The sequence below is a fragment of the Pelodiscus sinensis genome, chromosome 7 (genome assembly GCF_052426305.1).
Source record: "Pelodiscus sinensis isolate ZL-2025 chromosome 7, ASM5242630v1, whole genome shotgun sequence".
In the NCBI taxonomy this organism is placed as follows: Eukaryota; Metazoa; Chordata; order Testudines; family Trionychidae; genus Pelodiscus; species Pelodiscus sinensis.
Window position 1 is genome coordinate 56,271,017 of NC_143058.1, and position 10,330 is coordinate 56,281,346.

Sequence of the window (10,330 nt, forward strand, 5' to 3'; positions counted from 1 at the left end):
TGTCAAGAACCAATCATGTCAAACCAGTTTAATATCCTTCTTTGACAGGGTAACAAGACTTGTGAATAGGGGAAAACAATAGACGTGCTATTTCATGACTTTAGTAAGGCTTTTTACCTTCTCACATAATCTTTTCATAAGCAAACCAGAGAAATATAACCTGCAGACCTATTATAAAATGAGTTCACAATTGGAAAATCCTACCCTGAGAGCAGTTATTAATAGTTCATGCTCAAGCTGGAAAGGTATATAGAGTTGTGAAGGCTGTTTCCCACTCTAGCACTTTGAGTGCAGAAGATGGGGGCCTGCAAGAGCCCTTAAAAATACAGGGTTCTGCTTAAAAGCTCCCCAAAGTCAGATTTCTTCAACTTGGGTGGTAGCTGTCACCACCAAGTGAGAAACCCCCCCCTCCCCAACCCTTTCTTCTTGAACCCAGGAATAAATCACTTGGGAACTTCTTCCAGAGAGGTACCACAACTGAGCTTGAAAAAACAAATGGTAATCGCTGATAGCTGACCACTCAGTCTTAAGCATGCATACACCGACCTCCTGTTACCTTCCAGGACAAAAGGATCAAATAATAGCCTTAAGAAAGGTGATTTTATTAATAAAACAAAAAGACATACTTGGTTGCTAGGTATTTTAAAGCAACTGAGAAAAGAACAAATTAAAACACAGAGAATTTCATCCCTGGGATTCATTTTAAAGTGACAGTGTATGGAGGGTGGGGGGCACATGGACTGACACAGAGAAGTTTAACCAAACCATAAAACAAAGAAAATAACCTGTTTAAATAGACATTCCCTATCTACTCCCATATCCATGCTTCAAGGTCTAGTCCATTTCCATTCCTAGTATTCTTTGTAGGCATGGTAGTCCCATTTGGTTCAATTCATTTTGTTTCCCCAGCTTCTGGAGTAAACTCTCACAAAGAAAAAAGTAAGGAGGGTTCCTTTCCATTCAAATCTCAACACCTTCTCCTATTAGCTCTCTTTGCCCCCTGTCAACACTTCTGAGCTACCTGAGTTTAACCCTTTAGTCTCCGAATGCTGGGATGCCCAGAAAAGGACAGCACTCTTCCTATCTATCACAAGAGTATAGTCCTTCAGGGATCTGGTTCTATTAAATCTCTTCTACTATATATTTGAGAGAGTTTGTCTGTGTATCTGTCTGCCTGTCTATCTGTTTGTTCAAGAACTTCTCCTAAATGATAAGAGCTAGGACCACCAAATTCAGTATATAGCTTCCTCTCATCATAACTTAAAGCAAGGTTAAAGTTTGGTTGTGCCAGGAAAATTAGATGTGCCTGGAATGGGATTGCTTCTCATAAAAATCATATAGAAAAGAGACAGAATCACCAGGCAGATGACAGGGGCTGGCTGAGGGCACACTCCCCTCTCCAGGACTGCCCCAGCCCTAAGCCTCCCAACTGTAGGCAATCTTTTGGATACATGGATGGGGCTGAAGCCCTCCACCTCAATTCATACAGGGACATTGCTGGTTGTTCGCCTTTGTCAGAGAGCAAGGGGAAAGTGCACAATTTGTTGCATTCCTCACTCTGACTGGGGAGCACAGGGGGCAGACAAGCCTTGACCTGCCCCAGCCGAGGGACATGCACCGCTTCCCTGTCTGTGTCTGCTGGAGCTGCAGTAGCCATGGAGAGATGCTTCTCACCTGGCTCCAAGCTGCTGCGGTGAGAGAGGGCTGGGATAGACCCTTCTCCCCAAGGCAGCCTGTGTGCTAAACCTTTCATTTCCAGCCCCACTCAAGCCTCCCACCCCCAGGGCTATGTCTACACTTGCGGCTTCTTACACTAGTAATATGCAAATGAGGCGGAGCGTGGAATATCGCTGAGCCTCATTTGCATACCTAATGAGCCACCATTTTTTTCAGAAGAGGCTCTTGCACAAGAAGGAGTGTCTACACTGCCCCTTCTTGTGCAAGAAAAACCCTCTTGCGCAATGCCGTTCTTCCTGAAAAGTAATAGGTGTAACGGCATTGTGCAAGAGGGTTTTTCTTGCACAAGAAGGGGCAGTGTAGACGCTCGTTGCGCAAGAGCCTCTTCTGAAAAAAATAGTGGCTCATTAGGTATGCAAATGAGGCTCGGCGATATTCCACGCTTAGCCTCATTTGAATATTACTCGTGCAAGAAGCCGCGAGTGTAGACATAGCCCAGGTGCCGTTAGGGAGGATGGGGAGAGGGGGCTGACACTCCCCCATTCATATGGGGACAGTGCCACCACTAGTATTTTCATAAATGATTTAGATAATGGCCTAGAGAGTACACTTACAAAGTTTGCTGACCCTGCCAACCTGGGAAGGATTGCAAATGCTTTGGAGGACAAGACTAGAATTCAAAATGACAAAGTGGAGAAATGGCTTGAAACAAATAAATTGATATTCAGTAAGTATAAATTCAAAGTGCTACATGTGGGAAGTAAATTGGGAAATCAACTGATTTACTAGGAAGCAGTATGCAGAAAAGGCTCTGGGGCTATAGGGAATTTCAGGCTACATATCAGTCAAAAATGTAATGCTGCTGCAGTAAAAAGAAAAAAAAAGCAAACATTATTTTATGATGTATTAGCTTGTGTTTTAAGGAAGACAAGAGAGGTAAATGTGCCACTTACCTCAGCACTGATAAGGCCTCAATTGAAGTCCTGTGTCCAGTTCTAGGCACCACTTTGAGAAATATATGAACAAACTGGAGAAAATCCAGAGAGCAACAAAAATGGTTAAGGTATAGAAAACCTGACCTTCAAAAATATTTTTTTTCAGTCTGAAGAAGAGAAGACTGATGCGGGACACAAGTCTTCAGGTATGTAAAAGGTTGTTATAAAGAAAAGGGTGATAAATTGTTCTCAGCTCCTGAGGACAGAATAAGATGTAATGGGCTTAAATAGCAGCAAGGAAGATTGAATTTTATATATTAGGAAACCTTCCCCTGTGAGGATCGTTAAGTACTGGAACAAATTACTTAAGTAGGTTGTCTGACCTGTTCTTAAAATCCTCCAATGACAGAAATTCCACAAACATGTGTCAGAGATGTTCTAAATCAGTGTTTCTTGATCTTTTTGGTACCCAGAGACCAGCTTGCTGCCTTCCTAAATTCTCATGGACAGGTGCTGGTCCATGGACCAGTCAGTGAGAAACAATGGTCTAGATAACACTTAGTGCTGCCTCAGTGCAGGGGAGTGGACTAGATGACCTATCGTGTCCTTCCGATCCTACATTTCTATGATTGCGAACTCTCTCTGATCAAAATCTGTTGCTACCTAATCCAAACCAAAACTCTTACCAGAATCTTTGGAAAATTTTCCTTGCAGGTCTTGGCAATATCAACCTGCAAGGAGAAAATATAGGGATTCTGTGGGGGGTGGTGTGATGCCCCCCATGTCTGATGAAAATTCACTTGTGATTATGAATATGCATAACTTGAAGATGCTTTAGACAAAATACCTCATGGAATTTATCAATTTTAATGTTCTAATCAGCTGAATGTGTATATCCTATTTTTGTGCGTGTGTAATTCTTATATGTGAAGATAGAAATATGAAGTGGATTAGGGATGTAAAATCCAGTTTAATTGGTTAAATGGTTAAACATGTTTTTTTTAATTGGTTAACTGTTTACAGGAGAGGGTGGATGAGTGGTCTTCCCTGCCCACTGCTGGGTTGGAGCAGCCTTCCCCCCACACACAGGCAGGGGCTGCTTTAGCCCAGCTGATGCAGGGGCTGCTTTAGCCCAGCTGATGCAGCCCTTGTGCATGGCGAGCCCTAGCAGGCGGGGAGCTTCTCCATCTCTCACTGGTAAATGGGTTAAATGTTCACATGCCTAGTGTGGATCTGTTTATAATTCTGAATGAGTTAATATAGGCCATCACTGATGCCTCAGAAACTCAATGACCTGTGAATAAACTTGTTTGTCCTGTAAGCCCAAACTGTGGTTGGTCCTAGAAAGACATGTGGTAAAGCCACGTGATGCTGAAACCCATTTTGGACCTGGTAATTTTCCACTCAAGGGGAGAAAAGTGTGAACTAAACACAAAGAATTCTTGCCTTGGGCAAAAGAGATATAAGGGGGGAAAACAAAGAGTAGGGGTGTTGCAAGATGCCAGCAGACGTCCTTCCCCTTACTACCTACGATGCCTGCTGGAAACAACTAAGATGGAATGGGGGAAGGATTGGGCCCAAGCTAGGAGGCTGCTTAGCTTGTAAAAGAGGGCTACGTCTAGACTGCATCCCTTTTTCGTAAAAGGGATGTAAATTAGACGTATCGCAATTGCTAATGAAGCAGGGATTTAAATCTCCCCCACTTCATTAGCATAAAAATGGCTGCCGTTTTTTTCCGGCACGAAGCTTTGCCGGAAAAAAGCGCCAGTCTAGACGCGGATCTTTTGAAAAATAAAGTCTTTTCCGAAAGATCCCTTATCCCTTATTTTAAGAGGGATAAGGGATCTTTCAGACAAGGCTTTATTTTTGAAAGATCCGCGTTTAGACTGATGCTTTTTCCCGGCACAGCTCCCTGCCGAAAAAAAGCGGCAGCCATTTTTATGCTAATGAAGCGGGGGAAATTTAAATCCCCGCTTCATTAGCAATTGTGATACATCTAACTTACATCCTTTTTACAAAAAAGGGATGTAGTCTAGATGTAGTGGAGATGTTTAGAACAACTGTTTAGGGTAAGAACTTATATATAACAAGTTTTGTAGTGGATTAGAAGTAACTAAACTCTTTTTAATTGTGTAACTTACTTTGATCTGTCTGTTTTCACATGCAGCCACTTAAATCCTACTTTTTATACTTAATAAAAACACTTTTGTTCATTACCAGGCCCAGTGTAAATAATTGTTACCTAGGAGGAGCAACCCCTGTGCACCTCTCTCTTTCATTGATAAAGTGAACTAACCTTATGAGTTTTTGCTGTGTAAGACAAATGTGATTGGGGTTTTGATCCCCTTTGGGGGTTGGTTTCCTGGGTGCAGAGCCCTCTTGGAGCTGAACTGGTTCAGTGTCTGTGTTGCTGTGCAGGAAGGGGCAGTGGGGAGGGGTAACCCCAACTCTGTACCTTGTCTGGGGGAGACCAGAGGAATTGGCTAGTAGGACAGAGTGTGCATGAACACTGGAGCTGCAGAGGTAGGTCCGGGGCAAAGGCAGATGTGGTACAGGGTTGGGAGGCAGAGTTGATGTAGGTCTAAGTCAGTAGTGTAGGCGCACAGTGAATTAATGTGAGACTGAGAGGACATAAAATTGATGTCCTCTAGGGGATAGGGCGCTTGCCTGGGGAGGACAGGTGGGTTTCATAATTAATTGGTATGTGGTTAAGCCTAGGAACTGGCAGATGTGGAGCTGGGACACATTTACTAGTATGGATGGGGAAGAGCAGTTGCGAACAGCTGGAAATGCCACATCATCAGGCAGTACTTCATATATCATTTTTGTACTGTGAGCTCAATTGGGGCATGTAGCCAGAGCTCCTACAGCAGGGGTCAAACCCTCCCCCCATCCCTTTGTTAAGGTTGGCAACACTGTGAAATTCACATGCAACAGTAGGAATGGATCAGGAAACGCCACAAATCAGAAGTCATAATCATGTTTTTAGTTTTCTTCTAAAAATGAAGTGGGTTTGGGGGTGTGACTCTTTGAACTTCTAGGTTTGGCAATACTAAGATTATACAGCAGTGCATGTAGTTGTACACATGGTATTTCACTGAGATTACATGTCTATATGGATTTAAATTGGTTACAGCTATGAAATATGAATTAGTCTCGTGGAACCTTAAATAACACGTACAAAAATTAAAACACATTATCAAGTAATTTTAAGTTGCAAATTTTAAACCGGCATTAAAAATGTTAGAATAGCATTTTGCCCATAAGGGTTTTAAAACACTTTAACAAATATTACAGCCAATCATTCCTCCCATGGAAAAGCCTGGGAGCAGAGCTAAGAAGAAAAAGTCTCCAGGAGTTTTTCCTTGCAGTGATTTCTTCCCAATTATTCGCCTTAAAGGAGGATCAGAAAGAGGTTTGCCAAAAGGCTATAAATTTGGCCCCGAAATCCTGCAGATTCTTTAGAATTCACATATATTCTATAAATCAATTGTAGGCCAGGCCCATCTAGGTGGAGGTTCTTGTGGCAGCTCTAAATACCTAGCAATATTCCCTTCCACAGCACTATGGCTGTGCAGCTCCAGTAAGACTCCAGGGTTGAGGCTTCTCCAGCTGATGGCTTTCTCAAAATCAATTGCACCATGGAAACTGTAAGAATAGAAATGTTATACTGCCTGGAGGGTGAACTGCATTTGTAAAAGAAGCTATATGGGCAGATGATGCATGTCACCCACCTGAGTTTTCTCTCACCCCCTGTTCAGTTATTAGGCCCTGAAAAGAGCTTTCCTAGAAAAGCTGAAATGTTTCTGCTTCTGATCTAGCTTTGTGCATGGTAGATGGAGGGCTATGCGTAGAAAAAGGACTTTCTGGGCAGATTAAAAGGAAATGATATGGAATTAAATCATTCAGGTGGAATGGGTGTTATTTTAATTTCGTAGCTATGAAGTGACTTGCCTGAAATCACACAGTAAGTCAGCGGTAAAGCCAAGACTAGATAACTGTTGTACTTTAGCCATAAGGCAGTCCTTCCTCTCTGGTTGGAATGCCCTCTGGATTATAAAATGTTCTCTCTTGATTTTGAAAAGCACACTGCTTGTGGCTCAGAATTTACCTTTTCACTCACGCTATACAAGATCTGCTTTTTATGTGGGATCCATACAAAAGAAACATTTTATTCTTCTGATTAGAAGAATAGAGCAGTAGTTACATAAAAAGAACAAAGATCTGATCCTGCTGGACACTGTAGTCGATTACAAAATCCTGTTGAGATGAACGGGTGTGGGACTGGACCTCTGTTCCAGAAAGGTGCTGCTCACCTGACACTGACATGCAGAAGTTACATAATTTAGAAAGACAGCAGTACACAGTTAGAAGTTCACAAAATCGAAATTTAGGTCAAAACTTCTTAGTCAAGAAAACGGTATTTTTTGTTCCTAAGAGGACTTAAATCACAAACCTGAGGGGATAATAATTAAGCCAGGATTGAGCAAAATACTTAAGCATAGAAGTAGTCACTCCATTCTTAAGTCCATAACTGAAATGTGGTCAAACAAAGTGCTTGAAATTGGCCTTTTGAAATAATTCCCACAACTGTGAAATTATTGGGTGTTATCACTGCACAATAATATCTAGTACTTTTCCTAGAATTTTTGATGACAAGCTCAGTGATGGATACTTTTCAAAGTCAATGTATAATACAGTGTTATTTTAATATTGTCCTAAATACATTGTTTTATATTTTCCGTTTGGGTGTAATTTTGTGATCATCATCTACCTTAAGATGATAGGCAGCAAAATATACAAAAATGGTAGGTGTGAAGTGTGATGGTGAATTTCATATTCTTTATAGAAATGTGCTTATGACTATAAATATCCATAACTAGAAAATTCTTTATGCAAAATACTCCATGTGAGATATCATTTAAAAAGTTGTAATCTTCTCAATATAATTTTCCCATTTGTATGCATGTACCATTTCTGTATCTGAAATTAGGAATATTAACTATAGATTTATTATCAATGTGTTCATGTTGGGAAAAGCCTATTACCAGCCCATCAGAATGACAATGAAGAAGCCAGACACAGAACTAATGGCTATTACCAAGAGACAATTGAATGGGGGCAAACTGTCTTCCTGCTACACTGCTATTATCTCATGGATTCTGGATGCTACAAATACATGTGACTGTGTTGCCTGATGCTACATCCCAGCTTGGTCCTTGTACTTTCTCACTGAAGGTGAGAAGTTTAAACTGAACATAAAGGATTCCCACCTTGGGCAAAATCTATATCAAGGTGGGAAAGCTGCCAGATGTCAGGACACCCCTGCTTGCTATCCAAGATGATTGCTGGAACCATCTGAGACTGAACAGGGGGAAGGATCAGGTCCAGGCTGGGAGGCTTTCCAGCCTTTGACAAAATATTAGAACTGTTGTTACAGTTAGATATTATATGTTAAAGTTTCTTAGTGCATTAAGCTTAGCTAGCGTGCTTTGTTTTATTTTATTAGCTTTTATTTTGTTTATTTGCTCTGTATGCTGTATGCTAACCACTTACATCCTACCAGAATAAAATAAGTGTTGTTTATTTATGAACCCAGTGTAAATAACTGTCACTGGGGTGTGGAGACAGCTGTGTATTTGTCGCTTTACATAAGAGTATGGACAATATGAGCATACTCTGAATACAATTTTATACAGAGTAAGATGGATTTATCTGGGGTTCAGGTCCCAATGGTGCTGAGGCAAGTCCCTTTAACTGAGCCTCCCCAGAGCTGAGCTGATCTTAGCATCTGCATTATCTGTGACTCCCAGCTCTGTGCCAGTGCTGGAGGAGGCAGGAGTGTCTGATTCAGAACAGGGGGTTGAGGGGCGCCCCTAAGGGCAGGAAGCTTGGCTCAATGCTATTTCAGCTCATCAAGTGATAGTCACAAGGGGATCTCTGTGACTGAATCAGTCATGTCGCGAGAATCACAGGTCCGATGATGCATATCCAAGGGGGGAAGGACAGAACCAGGTGGACCGTTTTAGCAAATAAGAAATATTTATTTATAACAGTGATGAATTTATAGTATTTATTATATTTATTCTACAATTTCTAGTTAAACGTGTCAGAGATATAAGGATGGGAATGGCAAGGGGAATAGTCTCTATTCTAAAAATATCCAGTTACACTAATTAAATAACAGTGATAACTACAAACTCTATGTACTACCCAAAACAACTACAACACTAAGCATATACAACAAGAAAAAATCAAATCATACATACCAACTTACACAGCACACGGAACATTTCAAAGATATCAGTTAGGTTGCGAAGGCCTTGGTTACACCCTAGAGTCGGGGGAGGTGGCTGGTCAGTTAATCAGGCCGGCAGTGCTTTGAAGTATACAGGAAGGCACACGCACGGTGGTACGTGTGTTGCGAAGACCTCCTCGAGCAAATTGTGTGATGGGTATTTATCGCCAAATCTGCACATCCCTTTCCCGCGCTTGCATATTACCATATATGGCCCAATGGTCACCAAGTGGGGGGGGGGGTCGTCTGTGTTCCAGGGGTTGGGCCGAAACTGAGCAGGTTTCATGCGACTAGGTAAGCCCTGCAGTTCTCACGCCAAGGTGACGGGTGGGAGAGTCTGAGGCTATTTTCCCCTTTTCACACCTTCCCTTTTTCTAAAGGCAATGGTATGCAGGAAGGGTGCGGTCGGTTTCTCCCAAGGAGTACTGCAGCCCACTATAGCAAAAGTGGCCTGGCCAAACTGTTTACTGGGGGGCAGTTTTTTCTCTAACAAGTCACACAAAGTACATAGAGTATACTGCTTCCAATGGTTTATTTATGGAATTAATAGGGGACTCTTCAACACATATTGAAGTGTTAGATTGAGATAAATAGAGTATCATTGCAATATAGGTAGTCAATTATGACCTTTCGTTTCACTGTAATCAGTTAATAGTTATTACACAACATAGACCAGTCAGTTTAACTTCTGTGCCAGGAAAGATAATAAAGCAAGTAATTAAGGAATTCATCTGCAAACACCTGGAAGAAAATAAGGTGATAGGTAACAGCCAGCATGGATTTGTAAAGAACAAATCATGTCAAACCAATCTGATAACTTTCTTTGATAGGATAACGAGTTTTATGGATAAGGGAGAAGCGATGGGCATTTGATATGGTCTCGCATGATCTTCTTATCAATAAACTAGGCAAATACAACTTTGATGGGGCTACTATGGTAGATGCATAACTGACGAGATAACTGTTCTCAGAGAGTAGTTATTAATGGTTCACAATCATGCTGGAAGGGCATAACAAGTGGGGATCCGCAGGGGTCTGTTTTGGGACTGGTTCTGTTCAATATCTTCATCAACGATTTAGATATCAGCATAGAGAGTACGCTTATTAAGATTGAAGATGATACCAACCTGGGAAGGGTTACAAGTGCTTTGGAGGATAGGGTCATAATTCAAAATGATCTGGAAAAACTAAAGAAATGGTCTGCAGTAAATTGGATGAAGTTTAATGAGGACAAATGCAAAGTACTCCACTTATGAAAGAACAATCAATTCCACACATACAGTATGGGAAGTGATTATCTAGGAAGCAGTACTGCTGAAAGGGATTTAGGGGTCATAGTGGACAACAAGTTAAACATGAGTTGACAGTGTGACACTATTGCAAAAAAAAAGCAAACAGGATTCTGGGATATATTAACAGG